Source organism: Hirundo rustica, chromosome 5 (genome assembly GCF_015227805.2).
Source record: "Hirundo rustica isolate bHirRus1 chromosome 5, bHirRus1.pri.v3, whole genome shotgun sequence".
NCBI classification, from domain to species: domain Eukaryota; kingdom Metazoa; phylum Chordata; class Aves; order Passeriformes; family Hirundinidae; genus Hirundo; species Hirundo rustica.
In genome coordinates this window covers 51347309-51371157 of record NC_053454.1, presented here as the reverse complement: position 1 = coordinate 51371157, position 23849 = coordinate 51347309, and the positions used below count along the sequence as shown (strand labels likewise).

General features: G+C 38.5%; 1 protein-coding gene across 12 annotated transcripts in view; it reads left to right on the top strand.

The window, feature by feature from the left end:
- BMPR1B (bone morphogenetic protein receptor type 1B) overlaps window positions 1–23849 on the top strand; it is a 238690-nt gene that overhangs the window by 117115 nt on the left and 97726 nt on the right. The window contains exon 1 of one of the 12 annotated variants that reach the window (XM_040065509.2): window positions 21728–21769. The exons of the other annotated variants lie outside the window; for them this stretch is intronic. The gene's annotated coding sequence lies outside the window, so the exon portion shown is untranslated. Of the gene's footprint in view, window positions 1–21727; window positions 21770–23849 lie in introns of those variants that run through there. 12 annotated transcript variants of the gene reach the window in all.

Sequence of the window (23849 nt, the reverse complement as noted above, 5' to 3'; positions counted from 1 at the left end):
AATTCCCTCTGGCCACATTCATGAACAGTGAGTTCATGCATAATAATATATTTTACGTGGGTGTTGTTTGGTTGTTGTGTTTTTTGTTGGTTGGTTGGTTTGGTGTTTTTTGGGTTTTTTTGTTTGTTTGTTTGTTTGGGTTTTGTGGTTGTTTTTTTTTGTTTTGTTGTGTGGTGTTGGTTTTTTTTTTTTTTTTTTTTTTTGGTTGTTGGTTGGTTTTTGTTTGTTAGTTTGTTTTGTTGGGGTTTTTTTCCCCCACCAAATAAATAGCATTTGGTTCTGCAGTTCAAGTGTATTGTTCATTACTCTGGGTAGATTCAATGCTCTGTGAGGTTGGACCCTTAAATGGTGCTTGGGTGTAAACTGTTCTTAAGCATGTGAGGCCCTTATGACAGCATGGCCCATCCGGGTCGGGTCGTAGAGCAGCAGTCCTTGAGAGAGTGGAGAGTGGCCTTTTTCATGTGGTAATTCTCCAGTTGTGACAGAATCGTGGATGGGTGTATCTAAGAAAATAACATAAATTAAAAATTAAATTGCCCTGTTTTCCATCAACTTCACAAGCATGTCATGGTTTAGGAGTAGTATTCTCCAGTTTAGTAGTCCCGCTGAAACGATGCTGCTGCTCCCTGCTCCTCCTCCTCCAAGTGAAAGCACAAAAGGCAAAGATCGTGGGTTGAAGTAAGAACAATTTGCTGGAACCAGCAATGAGATATGAAAACGAACAGTAACAGCAACAATATTAATAACAAAGGTGTGATACAAGAAAATGATTTACATGTAAAATAAACCAAAAATGGACCACTTTTCCCATCATGCTTTTTCCTCATGGAGGGAACACCCTCTTCCCTGTAAGTGAGAGTCTCTTACTCCTGCCCCTGTCAATGAGGTGAGGTGGTATCAAATAACATCCCAGCCTTGGCCATGCTCCCCTCCTCAATACTGGAAAAAATTAACCCTGCCCTGGCCAAAACTAGGACAGAGCAAAAGCAAATAATTGTTACAATGCAGGATTCATGAAACTCCAGCCAACTTGAAAAATCCAAATTTTGTTTTACTTTGAGTTGCCTACAGATAAATTCTTTAAAGCTGAGTAGATTTCACTTTGGTGAGTGAAGAGTATTAGAATGGCTCATAATGCAAGGATGAATGAAATATGATAGAGTTTCATTGTGAGTTTTGGCACTTGTGCAGTTTCAAATAGGCATTGTGAAGGAGGAGAAAGAAAATTTGCTGGTTTGTGGTTTCTTAAAATGTATTCCTTCTGGCATTTGAAATATTAATCTTTTTTCAGGTATGTTCGATTAAAACAATTTCACCGTCACCACTGTCAGCACTGAGATTATCTGCCTTGCACATGTAAATAAAAGTGAAGTCAGTGCTGCTGTTAAAAATGTAGCTTGTACTTGTCAAACCTGACAAGGAGGAGATAGGATGTTAGCTAAAGAGATCAGAGTGTATAATCATGAACAGACTAATCACTTAGGTCATGGGGGAGAAGAATCCAGAGCCCAGGAAACCCAGAATCACAGGAACCTGAAGTTCAGATTCCACAAAACTTGTTAGGTTTTCATTTTCCAGAAACAGAATAATGTGTGTAGCCATGTGCAATTTACTGCCTGCAGTCTATTTCCCCCCATATTATTTTGATGGAATCAAAAAGTTTGTTACTTGAAGGAATGTGGAGAATCCTGTGGTCTTTATAAATGAAGGGACCTCTTGTGATTTTAGTATTTCCTCTTCACTTTTAAAAGCCAGTTTTCTTCAGTGATAGTCATTGTTTGTTCTGTGTTTAATCTGAGGTGCTTGTTAAGGATGCTTTGAAAGTAACTGGTGATATTTTAGTTATGACTAAGCTCATAATTTTGAGCTTGGGAGGAAAATTTAGGGAAACATTTTTTGACGAAAGGTTACACTTCCATTACAGTTTGTAATGCAGGTGGAATTAAAACTTTTGAACATATGCTGCACTGAATTTCTAGAAAGGAGTTTGCCTCTATAGACCTCTATCCATATTCTAAGCAAATTTATTACACGGATTTGTATCAGGCACATAAATGATTCCCATGTGTGCGTACACGTGTATCTAAACACTTACAAGGGCGATTGTCTGCTTTCTTTTGCTGGATTAGGAGAAGATGTGCAAAAAACCAAGGACCTGCTCCAGAGTGGCCTTCCGTGGCAGCAACTCTTTTTCTTCTGTTAGCATGCATTCCTACAGGAATACATACAAAGGAATACATGTATTCCTAGAGGAATACATGGAGGAAAGTGTCATCTAAACTTAGAGCGTTGAAAATTATCTCTGCTAATTAGTGACTTCACACATTTGTTCTCCCACTGAAAGTCTGCAACAACTCATTCTGCCCTTCTGCCTTTTCTCCCCCACTTTCAGCATTTTCCCAGGTGTTTGTTCATATGGACAGCTTTTAAACCTGCATGAAATATTATGAAACAGTGACATCTATGAAAAATAAAACTGAAATAATTAACAGGATCAGTTTGCCTCTATTGCTCAGTCATTTAATCCTATAAATACTGGCATTATGGACTAGATTTTTTCAGTGAAAAAGAAAGGCCACTTGCTTTATTTTCACTGTAAGAGCTCACCATCCTCTGCATTATAATGAAACCAGCTCTTTGTGATAACAGATCTCCTAATTTTACCAGACAATCAAAGATGATGTGGTGCAGAGAAGTTATCAAAGGGGCAAGGTATCAGTAACAGTTTTTTTGACTCAACAATAAATGTCACCCTGGTGCTTAGATTATGTGGTTCAAGTTGTTTACTGACCTTTTATATGAAATAATTCAACAAGAAGGCATTCTGAACAAGTCATCTATAGGTGTGTCTCCTTTGCATTAGCTGTGTTGTGCTGTAGCTGTGTCTTCTATTGCTTATGGCATTTCTGAATAGGGAAACACAGTGATACAGCTGAGATTACTCTTGATTTACTCTCTGATTATACAACTAAATTAGTTTTAGATTTTAAAAATGAGTACTGCATATTTTGACTAACTTTGTTTTCAAAGATTGGTGTCTCAAATGAGTGTCAGCTGAGTGAGGAAATGGGAAACGTTATTATACTAAACAATCACTAGGGCATTGGCCTGCAGTTCATCAGTTTTAAGAGATGAGGAAGGAATTTTTGTTAAGTATAATGAGTTATCGTGCTGTAAAGTGTGCTAAAAACTATTCCTTACGCTTGACCTCAGGCCATAAAAGCTCAGGTATGCACTGGCATCTTTCCCCACAGTTCACTAAAAAGGTTTTTGACTAGACCTACAGACATCCTATCTCCTTTACTGAGAATTCTCCTCTGACTTCAGCCTTCCAAGATTTTGTAAGTTCTTATTAGTGACCCAAGTGTTGTCTTAACCCTGCTTTCCTTATTCATTAATGAAAACCAATGTCCATCCAATCCATCACAGCATTTGCACACCTGTAAGAATAATCCAGTGTCTTCAAATTATAACTTAATGTTTTTGAATTCTCTGGATTTCCTGAAAGCACACTGAAGCCATCTTCATCAGTGTCTGCACAGCTGACAGACTTTCCTGCCATGCCGAGTAGGCTGTGATGAAGACTGAAGACTCAAGCTTAGAATGACCACAATTTCACATACATTGCATTTGAAAATGTGCTGGCCTAGATGACAGATGTTGCTGTTCTTGTGTGGTTAATATAGGTTTGTCTAAGCTTTAGCTACATTATGAAAACCCTCAGAGGTGCTTATTTTCTTATTTTTCTTGGCTGGAGGAAAGGTAACACTACAGAACGCTATAGAATTTGCAGCTCCAGTCATCTGCTCAGCTCACTCAAGGTTTCATTTATTAAGAAGAGAAGACAAGAAAAATTTCTGAAGGGTTTCTGTCTCTCCTTAAAGGGGAGAGTAAGCCATCTTTTACAGGGTGTGACACACAATAGTTGATTCCAATATATACATCTTCAGTTAACTTCCTTCTTTAAACTAGGAAATATAATTACTGCCTATACAGATAAAACTTAGTTCTGTGATGTTTTTATAGGATGCCTTAAACTTCTAATTTTGGGTTAACTTCAGAGGTTGGGAGAAAAAAAAAAAATCCAGAGTCAGGAAGTAGAAACAGACTCAAACTAATTCAAATTATCTATCTTTTAATGATTAATTTACGTACAATACTGGGATGTTGGATGCTGGCAGTATGTTTCTGTAATGCAACAGCAGCCTTCAGATGGGTACTGACCACCAAACAACTGGAAGAAAATTATGGTCAAGGTCTACCATTATTAGTCTTGTACTTTACACTTCCTTGCCAGAGAGACTAAATTCTGAAACAAATCTTTCTTAAACAACATCGAAGTCAAATGATTTAAGTTCCTTGTGACTAATAATACTGGAGGTATCCTATGTGAAAACGGTCAGTAGAGAGGTAGAAAAACAAGTCTGCTGTTCGTAGGACTTTGGACGGCTTTGGGTCTGTCCCACAGGTTTCTTGAACTTGTGAGATGAACTCATAACCTACATTTGGCTTTTAGCATCCACTTTTTTCCCTGTTTGGCAGGAATAGTCAGGGAAGAAGTCTTCATTTAACTGAGGATAAAATTCACTTATTCATGATATGTAATAAAAACGCAGTGTGCATGAAGACACAGATGGAGATGTTCACAAAGTAATGAAATTTTGTATAAGGTGTTTGAGTGTTTGTTGAGGCACAATATGTTAAGGTAGTTTTCAAAAGATTTAAAAATAATCTTGCAGACCTTTAAAGCTATTTTGTGGTTTTAGAACTTTTGGCTTGATTCACTGTATCATAACTGATGTAATGAAAGAAAACAGAATAAGATGCTTTTAAAAATACACAGAATATTTGGAATATTTTTCAGTATTTAAATTGGTTTATAGTTGCAGAATCCAGGCTTCTGGGCACAATTTGGATTTTAGTGTCTGCTGCAATCTTTCAGTTTTATAACATTACTGGAAATAATTTTTCCTTATTGCTGGATGCATTCCTTTCTTTCTTTCCAAATAACTTGAATCTTTCACACTACTGGTTTTCTTTTTTTGAGTTACTCATTTAGCAGATTTTTCCTTTCTTTAAGTCAGACTAGGTGATTATGAAACTTTGCTATTATTCATCTTACTAAAAGGTCATTTTGGAGCTGTATTGGTCCATACTGTTCAATTACTGTTCTGTGTCCCATGGGGGTTATCTTACATAACTACAACAGCCTTGTAAAATTTATGATAGTGTTGGCATACTTCAAGTAAGCCTGTTACCTCTGATTACTATTACTGCTAGTTCTAGATTTAGGGCTAGCCAGATTGCATTTTAAGTCTGACCTTAAGTGATGTAGTAACAACTGTCTCATTACCAAATTGCAGTTGCTGGCTATGCAAAATGCAAGCAAAAAAAAGCAGCGGTAATAATGCAGTAATAAATTCACATTTTTCTTGAGCTATTCTTTTAAAAACTGCAGAGTCTGATTGAGCTAAACCTTGCACATGTTTAATTTTAGATGTCATGGTTGGTGCCATTGACTTCAGTGATCAAAGTAGGAAAGGGCCTACTAGTTTCCTAGTACGAAAGGACCTAAAAATGCACAGTTGGCATTTACTCCAAAGCTCTTCTGTTCCTGAAGATTTTGTTGAAGGATTTCAGAAACTTGGAAAACATTAGGGTGACCTAAATTAGTGTCTAATTCTTCTATATTATGCACACTTCAGCTGTGATATTTTAATGTAAGCTACTGTTTCTAAAACTGGGATCCTGCCTGTGAATTTTTAAGAGGACCTGTTGACATTTTGTTAAAAAACTAGGCTCTTTTTCTTGAATTTCTGATTAGCACTGCCCATTCTCCTTTGCCCTCCTCCAGGACTCATCCTCTGAGTGCTGTCAGACTTATCCAGCACACTAAATTCATGGGTTTTGTCAACACACTGTCCTTGTATCATTTCATATTGCAATGCTGGTCTTCTGTGCTGTCACCTGTGCTGTAAGTGCAATGCCAAACAAACACATGATTATAAACCCAGCCTTCACTAACAGCCATAATTGTGGTATCCTCCTCTCCTCCTCTTGTTTATGTGTATTCTTTTGCTTCTTTTTGTGTGGTACAGTAGTAATGGGGTATGGTAAAGTGACGCTGTAGATTTATGTACAAAAGTACAGGAATGTGCACGTTTCGTTAAAATTATGGGCTTCTCCTGAAAAAAAATTTAAAAAGCTGAGATAACTCCCTGTTTTAAAGATGTAGCTGTCCAAGAAAAAGTTTTTGACATTATACTACACATAAAGCTATGATAAATACTTCAATTTCTTGCTCACTTTTATGAAACCACTCTGGTTTCTTTTTTTTTTTTTTTTTTTTTTTTTTTTTTTTTTTTTTCAGGGATTTATTTGTGGCAACTTAAGAGTTTGATGGAGTGATACTATGAAACTGTCGTGTACATGATTGAGGATGAGAGCTATGTGTAGGAGCTTTGTGACTGAGAAACTTGTAATGAGCAAATTAGTTACACTTTGCATCTGGCACTTCACCAAGGCTTAGCAATTACCCATGTCATCCAAATATATTTTCATTTAAATACAAAAGGTTTCTGTGGCATCAGTGACAGGCTTCTAAACCAAGGTTTTATAAACAGTGTCAATTTAAACAAAGTCAGCTTCAGTAGTTGTGTGTACTAATGATCATCTTGGTTTTTCAAGCTGCGCAGTAAAGATAAATCATATGAAAGGAGAGGCTTAACCGTGTGCACAAGGTGCTAAAAGCACTTCCAAGAGCTGCTGTTGATGAAAATAGTGGAAGGAAAGCAGTAAGACTTAATGTAGATGCAGGAGATGATGTTTCTCTTTTGTTCCAAAGTTACTATTGCAACTTCTTCAACTTGGCAGAGCTGCAAAAGGATGAATAAGCACTGGCCACAGCCTCAGGGGTAGCCTCAAAGGTGTGCAGGTATGCTGGCCATGGGATTATTCCAGTCTGTGCATCTGATCACACATGCTTGATGGTCCTGTAAGCCCTGGAACAGACTGGGATTTATGTATAAATATTGTCCTGACAAGGAGAATTTCATGGTCATAAGTCTTCTTAAAAAGAAACGGATTTTAAGATAAGCTCCTGTAGCTCTTAGTGTTCACGCAGTTATGATATGGTTTACATGTTACTTGGGCAAACCTCCCAGTTATGCCATCCAATGCCTTCCAATGTATTGAGGAAAGGAAGGACATTTATCTGCCTTTGTGATGCTTGCTCACAGTGTACACTGTGGGCATGCAACAAATACATATTTTTTTTGTGCTGATCTTGCCCTCTTCTTTTCCATTTCCCTTATTTTTCTGTTTCAAGCCACCCATCTCATAATCGCCCCATTTCTCAGTGGGTTTACAGGGACGTAATTCTGTTTTATGTTTTTCTGATTTTTAAACTTTGAAACTTTTATTTATTGCAGGGCAGGATTTTGGGTTCCTGCCACCAGTGATGTCTCATGCTTACTGTCATACTGTGCATAGTTATTAAATATGAATTGGGATACCTAATACCTGATCACTGATAGAAGTTTTGAGACACAGCGTTAATATTTATTCTTCATCCCTCTGTGAGTACCTATACAATCTTAATGCTCCTGTGTGAATTCTGTCACAGACTCACACTCAAATTTATTAAATTTGAAGAACTTGTTTTATAGAAAACATTTTTTGCAGAATTTTTTGACATCCACATTTCCTGGGAACGAAATCCTATAATCATAGCTGGGTGTACACTGTAAAGGGAGCTGAAACAAAAGTGCTTCCTCCTTTCCTCCTCTTTCTTTCCTCCCCCATTTTTCCACCTGTTTGCAAAGAGCTGCCATCGCTTTTTTTTTTCCCCCCATACCAGCCTCATAATTACCCTTCTGTGCCCGATCTGGGCCTGCAGGAAAAGCCCCTAGCATCTGTAACGCTGGCAGCAGGCATGGTATTTCCAGGCAGGAGGCGTGGGGAGCCCGTCCATGGCTTTGTCTGAGCAGCTGAGAACTTCATCTGAGCCATGCCGCGGTGTACGTTAACACCGACCTGTGCCATCGGCAAGGAAAGCCCTGAGCAAGTGTTGGGGCTGGTATTTATAGACAGCTACGTAGCAGTCCAGGAGAGAGAGAGAGAGAGGGAGTGCGAGAAAAATCTTGGCTGCACTCAGGGCAATTTTATTTCAGGTTTCTGTTATTTAAGCAACATTAAATAAAACCCCCGTGCCTCTGTCTCCTCCCTGAATTGTAGCAGTCCTGCTTCACATGATGACCAGGTGGATGCTGCAGATTTGAAACAAGAGGGTAAGTAATGTGTTTAGTGTCACTTTTACTTCCAGCGTCCCAGCCAGCTCACTGCCCTTCGAGGACGCTGCACCAAGAGCTTGGTGTTGTGACTGAAGTGTGGTGCTGCCTTTATGTAAAGATGTTCTGCATGTGGGGCGTTTGTATACAGTTACAGAGGAGGGATGTGTGGTTTCTTCATTTAGCAACATGCTTGAAAAGGTCGGTCAGCATCGGAAAAGAAATACGCACTCTCTACTTCCACTACTGAGAATAGCATGGGTCGTTTAACATACTGTCTCATAGTAATGTCTAAGTTGTGGCTTAAAGCTTCTGTTTCTTGGTGTATAGCTGGTTGTACTTGCACGGCAAGATTGCTGCCCTATCTGCACTGCATTTAGCAGCAGAAAACAAGAAAAAAGTTTGGCTCAATCTTCTGTCTTTTGTTTGCATTTGCATTAGCAATCAGAGTCAATACTCAGTCTTTCTCTGAGGAGCAGGACAGTGGTTAATGGATGTTCTTACATACTTCACTTTAAAAAATGAATAATTTTTTAAAAGGTGGGGAGTTGAGTGGGTTATTAGGAGAGAAAAATTCCCCTTCCTTCATGAATTGGTCGAGGTGACATAGAACACGCACCCCTTCAGGACATTCCCTGATAACAGAGGGGAAATGATTGTTTACAGCAAACTGTTATAACCAAAGTGAAAGAGATTCTTCCTCTCCTACCTTCACACAGGCCGCTCCCTACAACTTTTGAAAAATGAACCTTTTTCCATTACTCACAGTATCTTTTTCAACAGCCTCCTCAATACATACAGGCTGCTGAGTTCATTAGTCTTCTTTGTTTGCATATTCTAGGGTGTAATTTTAAAAGCCAGGTTACCTAAAAAGGGGATAATTCTTCTAAAACTCTCTCCTGGCAGCAACATGTGAAATCTGTACAGTTCAACATTGATGTTTACTATGGTTAGTTCAGAGAAGATTAATGTGTTGCTTAAAGAACACAGCGTTTCCCTGAATGAAATTTATCAGTTGACAGCCCTGGAATTACTTCTTTAAGTTAAGAAAATATAGACTTTGGCACTGGTTGAAGATTTTTGGGGGTGAGTGGGAGGGTGGCTTGCAACTTCAGAGAGTGTTAGACACATACTGAATACGTGTTGAAAACAAAAGTCTGTTGATATAACTTTAAGCTTGAGGCTCAGACTAACAAATAAAAGGAAATGCAAGACAGAGCTCACGTTAGATCCTTAGCTGTACTTGTTAACACCAGTGTTTTGCACGCATGGGGTGGAAAACATAAGCACCTATCCACCCATATAAGAAGATTTAGCAAGTAAATGACAAGAACAGTGGTGTTCCAGATAAGTGAAGCAGTCTATACGAGAACTTGTAGAAAACCATTCCTGTATTTAAAGATCATGATGATTATTATTTCCGTTTTGTCACTTAGTTCACATTTTGGTTAAACACTGTTACCACTAGAAACATTAAAAAAAAATACATTGGGAAATGGGAGACAGAAATGTACATTAAATGGACAATTAACACTAATAAAGGTAATCTGCTGAGAAATCCTCTAATTACAGAGTTATTCCGGTACATGGACATTTAAAAAAATAAAAAAAAAACCCAAAAATTAACTGCCTTATAACTAATGAATTTCATAGAGGACAGCACTGTCACATCTCTTCAAGGTTTATAAATAAAAGATAAATGCAAGATGAAACTTCTTTTTTTTTTTCCTCTTCTTTACCCAAATTTATCTGTCCTTCTGTTTAAAGGTTATATGGATGTTCTTTGTCTCGTACCTTGGCCAAAATGCAACTAATAAGGAATAAGAGAAAGTAAAATTATTGAAAGGCAACTTAGCATAGTGTATTTGGACACAGCAAATTATAAGGCATCAGTTCACATTGTTGGAGTTTCAGTGTTGTGACTGTACATCCCTAGATGTTCACACCCTGGACAGGTTTTGCAATTATTGTATTTTACTACTACTGTTACTTTTGCTGCTATAGGCATAGAATTAATGCCCTGCATGGTCCTTACAGAGTATAAATTGTTCTCCAGTATCTGAGGTACTCTGTGTGCACATCATTACCCCTGGTAAATTGTGTCTTACCTGTTGGCAACAGGTAGAAAAGATCTCTCATTTAAAACCAGGGACCACAAACTGCGAGTGTGAACAGGTATTGTGGATCAGCTAATGCAGCATGGTATCCATCTGACCTTACAGTGAGATAGGTTATTTGCTTACCCATATAATTTAGCAAAATACTTTGTATTTTGCAAATCCAAGGGACATTCAAGGAAAGATATGGAGAATGAGCTCTGTAGGTAATTTTTGTTCTTTGTGATGGAGTTTTTTTGACCCTTCCTAAGCCCCACAGAGAGATGCTTTAATGGCATGTTAACCTACTGATCAGTGAACTCTGTGCTAATGGGTCATGCTGCAGGCAGAGATTTTCTCTCTGATTGCTGGGATTATCCATGGAAAGTCCAATTAACTGCTGGGGCTGGGGTGAGAAAAGTCACACGCTGCCTCTTCAGCATTGTGTCCGCAGGAGTTGTAACAGCATTGGGTGTTGCAGGGGTAATGCTGGGGCATTTTGACTGTTGTGGACATGCCTGGGAGGACTGCCAGTGGTTACCTGCTAGGATGGGAGGAACTCCCAGGGTGAGTGACGCTGTAGTCATCTTCCAGAGGTTTTAAAAAACAAATGGTTAGGACGGCTTCGGATGGCAGAGAACAGTAGGGTGAACACTTTTTCCTACGCCCCTTCTCCCATTAGTAATTGGAGCAGGAGCATAGACATAAAAATACATTAGTGGCCATGGCTGTGTTTCTTCAAAACCGTGTTGTGTTTGGGGTTGGATGTGGCTTATCTTTGGTTTTTCTGAGTGTCAAAAGTCAGCCTGCCTCTTTCTAAGTCATTCTGGATCTTGAAACTCATTGTACAATTTTGGCTTTAGGAAATGCATTTCCAGGGATGGTATAAAGCAAGATGCTTTCTTTCACGTTGCGCTGCCTTGCTATTTATCTTGCGCTCATGTTCTATTTGAGGAGTCCCATCAGAACTCAGTAACCAGGTTGACACAAAAGCTCTGCTTACATAGGGAAAATTAGATTGTGACATAGTTAAAAAAAAAAAAAAAAAAAAAAAAAGGCATGCATATATACATGCAAATGTAACTTCATAAAAATAGGTGCATGCCTTGGTTGAAGGTAGTCCTTTGGAGTCCTTACACTCCACAAATGACATAGGTGGTCCTTGAGGGGGTTGGTGACTTAATCAGGGCAGGGGGAGGGCTAGACATGATTTCTGACATTATTCCTAAAGATTGTGTGCCAGTGTAGGAACTTAGCTTATAACAAATCAGGTTTGAAGAAAATGTATTTTGGAAAGCTCTCTTGGATCTGGGAATGCTGTTACAGACTGGATCAGAATCACAAATACTATGACATTAACAAGCCAATACCTGATGCAGAGAGCCTATATGTGGGTTGTGAAGGGTTCAAGTTGAGTCTCATGAGTTTGACTGATTCAGGTCAGGGGTGTGGGGCTTCATTTCCTACGCTCTACCTGAGCACATCAAGCCCCTCCAACTGTGGCTATTTCTCTTTGTATATATGCTGAGATCCGATTGGAAGTGGCACTTCTGATGTCTGGGCTATTGACTCATTCTGTGTTTTGTGATCAGTCTTAAGAAATACTGATTTCCATGTGAAAATTCTACAATTCAGAGCAGGGTATTGGGTATTCTTTTTTTCCCCCCTCTGTTATTTTTGAGGAAATCCTTCTGAAATATCTTATTTTTGAGAGATTGAAGAGTAAAACTTATGTTTGGGTTTGGGGGGAAGGGGAGTGTTTGTTTGTTTTTCTTGGATTTGTTTGCTTGGGGTTTTTTGTTTCTTAATATTTCTTTCCATTCAGACATCATCTGGGGAAAACCCTTTTCCTAGTAATAAACACAAAAATATTTGTTTCCATCTTCAAGCTGGTTTCCTCTGCACTGTTTTGTCCTTTTTTAAATATCTGTGTTTCCCTGCAGAAATGGGAAGATTGGCATAAATTGATTTTTTTATGCCAGTGTTGCCTCACTTGCAATACTTTTCAGTGTTAGAGTAGCACCTTCCATTGTTTCAGTACCATAGCTTGCTGAGGATGACTTTGGGAGCTCTTCATGTTTTGTAATAAACTTGAGAGCAAATTATTTCCCTAGCCTGAAAAGCCTTCCTAATCAGAACTTTTGAACCCTGCCTGCAGGTGCCCTGTACAGTGATGTTACTGGCACACTGCCGTGAATTTTTAAAAACCGAGCTGGCATCAGAGTTTAGTCCTTGGATAGCTAACGAGTATTGGATTTTTCAGTTTGATTTGTGTTTGCAAATCACTACCAAGTGCTGCTTTGTATTGAATTTCACCTGTCACCGAGAAGAACCTTGGTTAAAGTGGTTACATTGACGATGTTATGTGTGGATATCATGAGAATATTTAACATCCAAGGGGAACACTACTTAGCCTGAGGGCAGGTGCACATTCAATAGCACGTACATTTCCAGAACACTGTATTTGTGGGCACCAAGTCCCTTGATCACTGACCTTTATCTTTTTCCCTGCACAGAGGAAGTCCACTTTTATTTGAGCAAGACTTAGTTGCTTAACTGGTGCTCATTTAGGCAAACCAAGAATGCAGAGAATTGTGTGTGGTTACTCGTTAATACTGGTTTAGAAATAGCATTTGCAGTGTGAACGGTCCTTTCAAGTTTATCTTAGTCTTTCACATGAAATGAGAGTACTTAGAGCATAAGAAAACTCAAGTTTTCATGCCATTAATTTTTTTTTTGTGTGTGTGTACTGCTCCTGCTTCCAATTTCCTTAAAGTTTTTAATATTTGTGTGAAAAAAATATAATGTCATTGCTAACACATCTCTGTGATTCGCAGTTAAAACTACTGAATACTGGTAGTCCTAGACAGGTTTTGAAATTCGATCTATGTTGAAATTCTCTTACTTTAGTAGTAACAAATGCACAGAACCTCCTTGCCTATACAGAAAGAAGGATTTGGGAAAAGAGCTGGAGCTTGTAATGTGCTTTTTAGTTTAGATGCCGTCTTTCATGTTGGAAAATAGAGGCAGACTTTAACATGGATGACCTCAACAAAATAGCAGTGCTTCAGACAGTGGTCGTGAAGAGGAAGGACCAGGTGCCTACTGTGTTCTAAAGTGTGGATTGAAAGTCTTCAGCCTGTTCCTGTGTCAAACTGGCACTCAAGAGAGTGCAGCAGAGAACAAAATACTCTGATTTTTCTTTATTCTTGTGACTTGCATTGTTACTTGGCCCAGGGGCTATATGTTTGAAATCTCTCACTTAAGGTCAGAATACCCCTTACTTACACTTTGCACTATGTGCCAGGGCACTGAAGTGGGACCATGGTTTCTATAAAAATTGAAATAAGCCAGTGAATCGTAGTTATTTACTGTATTTCATCCCACCTCAGAAAGCATAAGTATAAAGTGTGATTTTTAATTAACAAGCACATTGTCCCAGTGCTTTGACTTGGAAAATTACGTATCAGTATCTAGAGAGATTAGCAGACCATTCATTTCTCCCTCCAAGCAATAAATAATATCCTTCAACTTCCCAGGAATGTTTTTCTGCTTACTTTTAGCAGCATAGTATTGACTATGAAGTATTAATGATGAAGGTAAAATAAATGATAATTGAATAAAACTATGCCATTTGCAAAGCAAAACAAAACCCCCAACCCTTTCCAACACTGCATCTCCTTCATTTCATCACTACAATGGCTCACGATGACATCCACCAAGAGTTTTGCCTACTAACCTTGAAATGTATCTTTGTGTTTATTGTCAGGACCTTGCTGGCAAATTGAGCTTGACAATGAGATGGTGAAGGCAGGGGAAAGCAGGGTGACCTGGGACACGCAGTTCTGCTAAAACCTTTCAAGGTCCGTAGAGTGCCTTTTCCTTTCCAACGAATCAAATTACCAACTGGGCAGCTCGTTCACTTAGCTAATCATTAATGTGGGACCTGTGAATTATGGAGCTTGTAACCCTTTCTCTTGCTAATTAATTTTTTGTGTGTGCTAAAATACTCTTTCTCTTGGTGCTGTGAGAGTCTTTAGCGGAGGCAAGTGCACTGAGCCTGCTCTGGGTTGTCCCAGAGCTGGGTTGCCCAGCTCGCACCCGGAGCCCCGCTGTCACCTGGGCTTGGAGGAAACCAATTCTGCTGGCACCTGCTCGTGGCCAGCAGTCCTGGGAGCGATCTTTGCTGGTTGCAGTGGGTGGGCAGCTCGTTTCAACCCTATCAGCTGCCCCAGGGTCCTGGTGCCTGCAGAGGTGAGTGTGTGAGGTGAGATTCTAAGCTGTGCCCTTCACTTGAGATGATTTTCACTTAGAATAACCCCTTCCTCCTTGTGCTGAAAAGTGCAGGTCTTTTAAGTCTGATGCATGTGTAGTGTTGTAGTTCTGGTTGCTTTAGTTGATCTGTGGCCTTCAGCTATCTTGTGCCAGTAAGAGTGAGGCCAGCTTAAATTCCAGCTGAAGTTGGTCTCTATTCCTTCTTCATGCTGCTTGTCTCCTGCACAGTTTGTGCACCAGGTCACTGTGGGTTTGAGAATAGCTTTTAAGTCATGTTTCTCAGCATAACAGAATGAATTCAAAAGGGTTATTCTTGCATGTATGTTATAAGGATTTTATTTTATTTTATACCAGTTAGAAAAAAATATGTTTCTTATTTCCTTATAGTAGCACGGGCATTAAATGGCAGGTGCTGATTCCATTTCTGAAGCCACCGAGAGTAGCTGTGCATCTTTCACAAGGCAAAGAGTTTTTCTACAGCCCTTTCCAAGATTTTAAGGGAAGGAAATCTCATACCTGCTTTATGTGACTGGAAAAGGATTCTATTTCAAATAGTCACTTCCCCGGTTTTTAACAAGTCCAGCTAGGATGGTGTTCAAAAGGGAATTTGTTGTAAAGTGCATATATGGTCAGAAAATGAGTCTGTACAATTGCTGTCATCCTTCAGAGATCCAAAATCTGTCTTCCAAAATACTTCTGTTTTCCATAGTGCAAAACTAAATGGTGATGACTTTTTATCTGTTCTGTAGTGGTATGAGAAAAATGAGCTGGATTTTACTCTGGTTTGTTGATTGTCAACAAAACTGTTAATTGCTTCCTAATGTAAGCCAGAGAGCATGCTGCATGACTTCAGGTGTGGTTTGTAAGGCAGGGTGTTGGAAAAGCAACTTTTTGTTCTTTTGTTTGGTTTAAGCTTGTAGATTAAGAAAATGTACTTTGTAAGACAAACAGTGATTTTTCATGGCATCCCTTCAGTCAAACCACTTCTCATCCTATACTTGCACTACCCGGTCTTATTTCTTTCATGGAGTTTTTTTAATCTTTCTGACAGTTATCAAAATCCTTACTTTTTCTACCTTCAGAGCCCTTTAGAATAAAGTAATATCTGACACTTAAATAGCAATTTGCATCCTGAGAAGATTTTGAGTGTCTCCATTAATGCATCTTTCCTGAGGCAAACAGCAACGTGCATGTTTTTAAGATGAAAGCTGAGAGTGTGCTGAGTAACTTATTCTAAGCATGCAAGGAATTGGAACCATTTAATCTCAGAGTAAGTGACTTCAGCATGTAATTAACTTCCAGCTCGAAGGATATGAATGATTGGAAATTAATTATAAAAAAAGAAACATGAACTGTAGTGTCGTTATTCCACCTGCACTGAGTCAGTACTTTATAAAACATGCCGGGGAGGAGGGACTGACTCAGCCCTGAAGCTGGGCTACACATCTAGGAGATGTCTCAATAATATAACATTGAAATAAGCAGTATTTGCCATGAGCCATCTGCCTCTCTTCCTTGAATGAAGTAAAAATATCTCTTTTCAGTGCAGGTTTTCCATTAAATGTGGGGCATGATGTAAATGACAGAGGGGTTTGCTTTTCGCAGAGAGCCCACTGAAGTCAGCTGTAAAACTAACAGCAAGACAGCAAATCAAGGGATTAGTGGTCATGATGCAGTTCAGTGCGAAGGAGCCACTGAAACCCTTTGCTGATTTCCACGAGCAGTAATTTAATGGTTCAAAATGACGCAAGACATATCATGTCTTTGGTTTGTTTAACAGATTTTTTTCTTATCCAAAGTAGTTAGAAGGATGAATTATTAAAAAAATAAGCTCTGTTTTCTTTTAAAATGATGAATGAATTGAGTATGCAGTTTAAATCAGGCTTGACAGCAAATCATGATGTGGACATAATTCTGAGAAGCTTCTTTAAATAATCCTGATGATGATGGGTGTGCATAGTGCAGTTCATTAATGGCAAAAAAGGGGAGATTTTAGCATTAGGTGAATTTTTTTAAACCATGTTTGGTGTTTGTCTACAAACTATTGTTAAAAATTATGCCCAGCTAGCGAATACTGTATGTATAGTCATAGTATATTGAAAAAGTTCAACATCTAAACATGAGAGCTGCTTTATGCTTTCTTCTAAGCTGAAGCATAGCCACAGTGAAAAAAATACAAATACTGGAGATCTTCTGCAAAGGAAAAGAAAATAATTATAATGAGACTAATCAAGTTAGTTAATCTAAATAATACTGAATGTCAACATCAGTGAAAGTTTGTGCTTATTAAAAATGAATAAATACACTGAAGTACATGCTATATGAAAATATTATCTGGTATATTCACTCACAGTTATATTTCTCTTTGTCAAGGGGAGATCCTACTCCATAGGAAAGGAGATATTATAGAGATCATGTTGTTGGGGGGATTTCAGTAGCATCGGTCATGGAGGAGGATATTATTCCATATTAGTATGACTGGTAAAATTCGGGGCCCTGGTGGCTCACTTTAAAATACTGAGTTGCACAGGTCCTCAAAAGATTTATGAGAAATACCTACACTTCAGTTGTTGACAATATCATGGTTGCTTTATTTATTGTCCCTGTCATCTCTGTGCTTTTGGAAATATCACCTCTAATTGTTCTGAATCATTGCAGCAACACCTGCTGGCAAGCCCAGACCTGATATACTGGAAGCTTTCCCATTGTTGACGTCAGCCAACAAACCATTTGTGTCTTTAGCAGACGTTTTTAATTTCTTTTTCACATGGGATTTACTTAGATCTGTTCTCTTCCTCCACTAAAGGCTGGCCACATCTTTCAGGCTGTTTACCATCAGAAGCGATAGTGACTGGGTTATTGGCACCAAACTTATATGGATTTTACTTAGCCACAATGTTGATGTGTTTTGAGTTGTGTGAATTCACTTCTCCTCTCTTCTGTTTTTCAGAAGTATCACATGTCATATTTTTGGCCTTCTAATTTAATCAAAAAAGTCCTCTACATTGTCTGCCTTTAGATTGTAGGTCAGTCTGATGATGTTGGCTGGTTTTGGTCTTACTCTATTACTGTCTTGAAGCAGTGACTTCTGCTTCCACTTGCTTTTAATACCTAGAGTGCCTTGCTCTTTACTTGCTTACAGTCTGTATAATTTTGCAAATTTCTGATTTCTTCCTCACTGTTTCTTTCAGGGTTGTTTTTTAAAATTTAATCTTATACTATATGCTACAAAGGCTGTGGATCTCATTGAAAATCAAAACAGAACCAAAAAATATTAACAAAAAGTGAAATATATCCAGATGAGTGGCACTATAATGGAAAACAGTAACAGCACCACACTACCCCCCAAATAAACATTGCTCATAATATGTACTTTAAATCATTCTGTCCCTGGGGTGATGTGTCATCTAAGTAGGAACAAATAATATTGGCATTTGAGAAGATAGATCTGGATAAGTTAAAAAATTCATTTTACATGGGACTTTATAAGTGTGGGTAACTTTACACTTTACATGACTTGACACAGGTGTGTTAACAAATTGATATTTCATCAGTGTACAACATGGACATATACATTCAAAGTGTTTCTAGAGGTTTCAAGCTGGACTGTGATATACAGCAGCAATGACTTCTCTCTCTTTCCTGCCTTTGCCAAAAAATTACTCCGTTATTCTAAAAAAGGTGCTAACAAGCAGACTTCAGCTATCCCAGAATTCCCAAGGGGCCAAGCGAGCCATGCTGCTTTATAATGTGCAGCAAATAAAATGGTGTGCATTTTCTCAGTCTTTCTGCAGCGAAGGAAGAGTACTAAAATCAGTGTACTGTCCTTCAGTCACAGGTTTTGTTGGACACCTTGATAAAATGCAAATCTACAAAGTCCTGGATGTGGGCTCTTAATTCCCTATATCTTCTGCTGCCAACAGGGCTGACAAAGGCTCTCTACATTATTTCAAGATACTAACCTTACATAACTCTGTGCCATAAATTCTTCTTGCCTCTTTCACCTAGGCTGGTTGTTACCATTTAGTGCCGTATTGTAGATATTCCTTCTCTTAATGAAAATCCTCTAAAAGGTGTTTATTTTTCATCTAGGAGAGCTTTGTTCATTGTTAGATCATGTGCTTTGTACGTGATTTTTTTTTTTTTTTTTTTTTTTTTTTTTTTTTTTTTTTTTTTTTTTGCATAGGATGTTAGTCTTCTGTCTTGGAATAAATAGATAGATAGATAAGTAAATGAAGGCATTTCAGTGGTCCAAACTATATAACTCAATCTTAAATGTATATGCTCTACCAGCTTTCATACTGGATAACAGGTTTCTCCTATTCTGCCTATTGTCCTTAATTGTCCTAACCTGACAGTTCTGTACTGTGACTTTTAAAGCTGTGTGGCTGTTCGTTCCTTGACTCAAGTTGAAAGTAAATTCCATCTTGCCACTTCTGTTACGCTCAGGTCTCATCCTAATCAAGAGTTAAAATACTCTGCACATGACGCCCTGTACTGATATATTCCTTAGTACGGTATAATTTCAGTATCTACACTATTTCACTGTCTTAGCGTCAATTAAAGCTGTAAATTACACACTTCTTCATCATTCATTGCTCAGTGGTAAGTCACCAAGATGTTTGCATTGATACAACTGACAATTTACAGCCATTCTTCCTTTTGGAAGGTTCCAGTTGTAATCATCTCCAGGCTCCAATTTGTGCTGTACATGGCCATCTATGTGGGTTTTTGTACCCATTCCAACCACCTGGGTCCCATTATTCCCATTTGGTTCCCATTGCACTGACTTTGTCTTTGTTATGGAATTTATTTTAATTTTTGAACATGTATTATAAATGGTCTTGTATGGTCTGTATGTGGAAAGAAAAAATATTAACACCCCATGTTCTAAAAGTATAATTTAATTTCTGCATATTCTTACTTACTTGTTGTAATACCAGTCTATAGGAAGACAGTATCAAAGTGTAAGAATGCCCCTTGACAGAGTTTCTCCACAGAGTAAAGAATGTTTTTAAAAAATTTAAAAAAATGTTTTAAAATTCTAAAATCCACATAACTGTTTTTACAGAGTCATAGAAAAATGCCGAAAGAGATCTCCCAGGGTCATCTGGTTGTGTCCCTAGGCAGGATCCTTACATACTTAAGCCACTCTGGAGAGACAGTTTTCTGGACTTTTGTTAAGTGGATATTTTGTCAGCTTTACTGGTGTCTTTAGACTACATGGTGTGCAACAAGAATTTTTTTCTGTGTGGTGATGTCAGATGCTGAGGCTGAATTTACTATTCTTTCTCACTGGGAATTCTTCGAAATTTATGGAATTTTCCTTTCCTTAAGCTTTTATTTTCATTTTCTAAGCGCACATATATGTTTATGCATGTATATGTATGGATATGAAATATATTACCATACCTTTCATAGTTTAAGTGTTTGCATCATACCTCCCTTCAGAGATTAATGGCAGGTAGGCAGGCATAGATTATTACTTGTAAGCAAGGACAGTGATGGTGTTATGCAAAAACATGTAAAGAGCCTTAGACTTTTCTACGAGAATTACCAAAGACAGAAGAGAATTTGGATGAGGGAGTAAAGGTCTTTTCAATCCTAAAGAATTAGAATTTTTTACTGCATTTTAGTCCTGTGGGAGAAGAGAATCTACCTCCCGTGGCAAAGCAGAAGGTAAATGGCATCAGTGGCCAAGCTCCTCGTTTCACCTTTACTTTACTCCCCAGGCTAATGCCTTCTTCTCCCTGGTATTTTCTTTCCCTGATGCCAGAACCTACACATCAGATGCATTAAATAATCTGTGCACAGACCATCCAGCCCAAATTGGGGATTTTGTATTGCAGTCATGGATGCCTTTTTCGGGTTCTTTGTCATTGTTACAGGAAAATCCGCTTGTGAATGGACAGTTACAGCACCCCAACAGAAATAGGACCAAACCCCTGCTCCATGCCAGCTGTTCTGCTGTTGCATACTGCAATACCAGATGGCTCTGTGCCTATCTCAGAAGATCATGGAGAGGATACACAGTGACTGAGTAACTCCAGTATTTTTTGCTGGTTAACAAAGCAGCTGAGAGCTAGAAAGGGGTTCATTTCCACAGTCCTGCTGACTAGAGGCAAGTCCTTAAGCTGTTGGCATGTATTTCTTTCTATTATGTGCCTGTTGGGGTCAAGAAAGCAGAGAAGAAATATAGGTTTTTCCTTCCTTAAATTGAAAAGGCTTATATGTAGAAAGCTATGCCATAAATTCTAGAATTCTGTGAATTTTTAACTTGGTTGGAAGGTGAAAAGACAAAGGCACAGCTGAAAATGCTAGCTGATTAGTCTTGTGTATAAAATCCATTTAAGGGGCAATAGCAAACTTCTGTATAAAAATTAATTAGAACATAGCACAGTCAGTTGAGATCAAAGAGCGTACATTTATTGTGAAATATATGGTTGCTGGAGACAATTCATTTTTAATTTATTAGATTCCATAAATTGTTTTCTGATAGGTTAGAAACAGAGATCTATCAAACTTATTCACATAATGCTGGCTCTGGCAACTAGCTAAGTGAATTATTGTCTTGAAGTATATGCTTACCCTTTAATGGTAAGCAATGAAGCTACATGGAAGTTGTGCTAGTGTGTTTTTAGGATTACAAAAAGCACTTCTAGCATAGTAGAACAAGTTGATACTAGCAAAATAAAACTCCACACTTTTCCTGTAAGGAGTGACAGAGAAAATAAGCACTGATTCCGTCTTACTGGTGTGATGTCGCGTGTTTTTTCTGAGATACATATTTGAAAAGGTGGAACCTGAGGTGGCTACATCCAAGGTGATTTCGGGTTCTTGAAATGTGGATATGAATTTGTGGTGGAATTCCTCTGTAGTGCTATCTTCTACATAGTCCTTCATTTTTTGCCAGGGACAGAGCCAATCTATCCCATTCAGAGCATGACCACCCCTTCACCCACCTGGTTTAACTTTGCCTTCAGATTGCTCACATGGGTAGAATTTGGCCTCATCTTGCTGCTCCAGCAGCTGCCCCTGGTAAGGGAGACCCATAAGGCCTTGGTTATCTCTTGCTTTGTAGTGTTGTTCCATGAACTACTGGAAAAATCGGTAAAAGTCCATTTTGTTGCTCACCTTTTTTCCTTATTTATTTCTGCTTTCATCCACAATATGATATATGCTATGCTGAAATTAAGGATGTTTTAAAAATTAACAGTGTATATAGAATTAAAACTTCAGTGTCTGTCCGATCAGCTTATAGGTACAGGGACTGTAGGAGTATGGGAAAGAGGAAAGGAAGGTGAGCAGTATTCTCATGTTTGCAAACCCATGAATTAACTTCACATTTCACCTGCTGTTCTTTCAGTATAACTATACTTTTTAGTTTGACCTGTGCTCATTTTATCCCAGTGCAGGTTTGGATTCCTAAAAAATAACTATTCTCTGTGTCTGTGGAAACCAGTCTTATTTTTATGTATTACATAAAAAAGCAACCCTCATGTGTGTTTTTCCTTTTTCTGCATCCTGTTGTAATTAATTTTCAAGTACAGCTCTTTTTGAATTTCAGAGGTGGTCTGATAAAGCAGAACAAGATAGTTAAATTCAGAAGAATTCTAAAAGATCTGCTGTGTAAAGAGACCTGATGGCAGAAGGATGGAGAGTGCTTATATATTCTTAGAATTGCATTTAAGTACCCAGTACAGGACGTATGCCAAACTCTTCAGGAAAGCAACAGGATATTTTTGGTTTATTATTGTTTTAATATTTTGGGTCTTTTTAATGTTGTCAAAACATCTGCTGGAAATTTGAATATAATATGTTTGCTCCCCTCTCTTTAATTTACAGAAGGAGTGAGATTCTCAAAAAGAAATTGTGTTTTGGGTATGTCCAGGTGTGCGCCTGTAAATCCTGTGGAAGGTTGAACAGCGTCAGACCATTATTTTCTGAAAAAATAAGCTATTGCAAATTAGCAGGCATAAAGCCAAGTTATAATAGAATAATCTATTATAATTTGATGTAGATGGTGGATAGAATGGATAGATTGTAATTGAAGCTAAGTGAATAATTCCAGTAAATAATTTATTCAATGAATTTATCCTGTTTTCCTGCTCAGAGATTGTTTTTACTCCCCCCTCTCCCCTCCCTCCTTACATTTTTATAGCCCCTGGTGTTTTTTGGCTAACCAGAGCGGGGAGGGCTCTTTGTTTCCTGATGTGCTGGGCTGTGCTGGCCATGGTGGCAGTGCTGCCGTTTCATGCCTCCACATCCCCAGGAGTGCATGGCCGGAACCCCGTACTTGGGGGAAGTCTGGTGAGGCTCTGTGTGGGATGTGCCCATCACGGCAACAAGGCTTCCAGAGATGTGGGCATTCCTTCACGGCGGGAATTACTTATGTCATGGGCTTTGAGCTTCACAGATGGGTAGAATCTCCTCAGCAAAGACCTGCTCAAGACAGATAACAAGGGGCTTTCTTGAGGATGACAATCACGCTTCACTTGGGCTGTCGACATGTTAAGTTTTTGTGTGTGTGTGCGAGCATGTGCACAGTGGCGGGGAGGTTTGGGTTTGGTTTTCCAGGGCTTCCAGAAGAGAGTAGAAATGTTTGTGCCGTAAAAATTCCCTCCAAGAAAATGTCTCCAGTCCAAGGAATTTGTTTATTGAGCAGGAGCTGTGCTCCCAAAGTCTTGTGCATTTTTGTTTCTATTACTGTATGTGCTTGCATCCTGCTGGTTGATCGGGCTGGCCAACATGCCATGTCCTTATTTTGTCTTGTTCTGCCCTTTCTTCTAGGGTGGTTGTTTTGTTTTTTGGTTTTGGGTTTGTTTTTTTTTTCCCTAGCTTTTAAAACAGTGTCTCTGGGGTTTTGAGCTTTTAATCAAGCTTTGTCATTCCTCAGCAACTCATCCCTTCTTTGTCAGGAGTTTGGACAAAGATTATTAGATGCATGCACATTCAATAGAGTTATTTTTTCCTGGTTCCCTCAAGGATCCAAGCTAAGTCCTCCACTTTTCATTTAACATTATATGCAGATTTTTGTAACATTTCATCTCCTTGCTTTGAGTAGTAAAAGAGTTTCATGTCACAAAGACTAATGTTCCTAATTGATATTTGAAGTAGCACTGACTAAAATGAACTGAGCTATGGACATCTCAGAACTATTCTTATTCCAGACAGGTTGCAAACTTAAGTA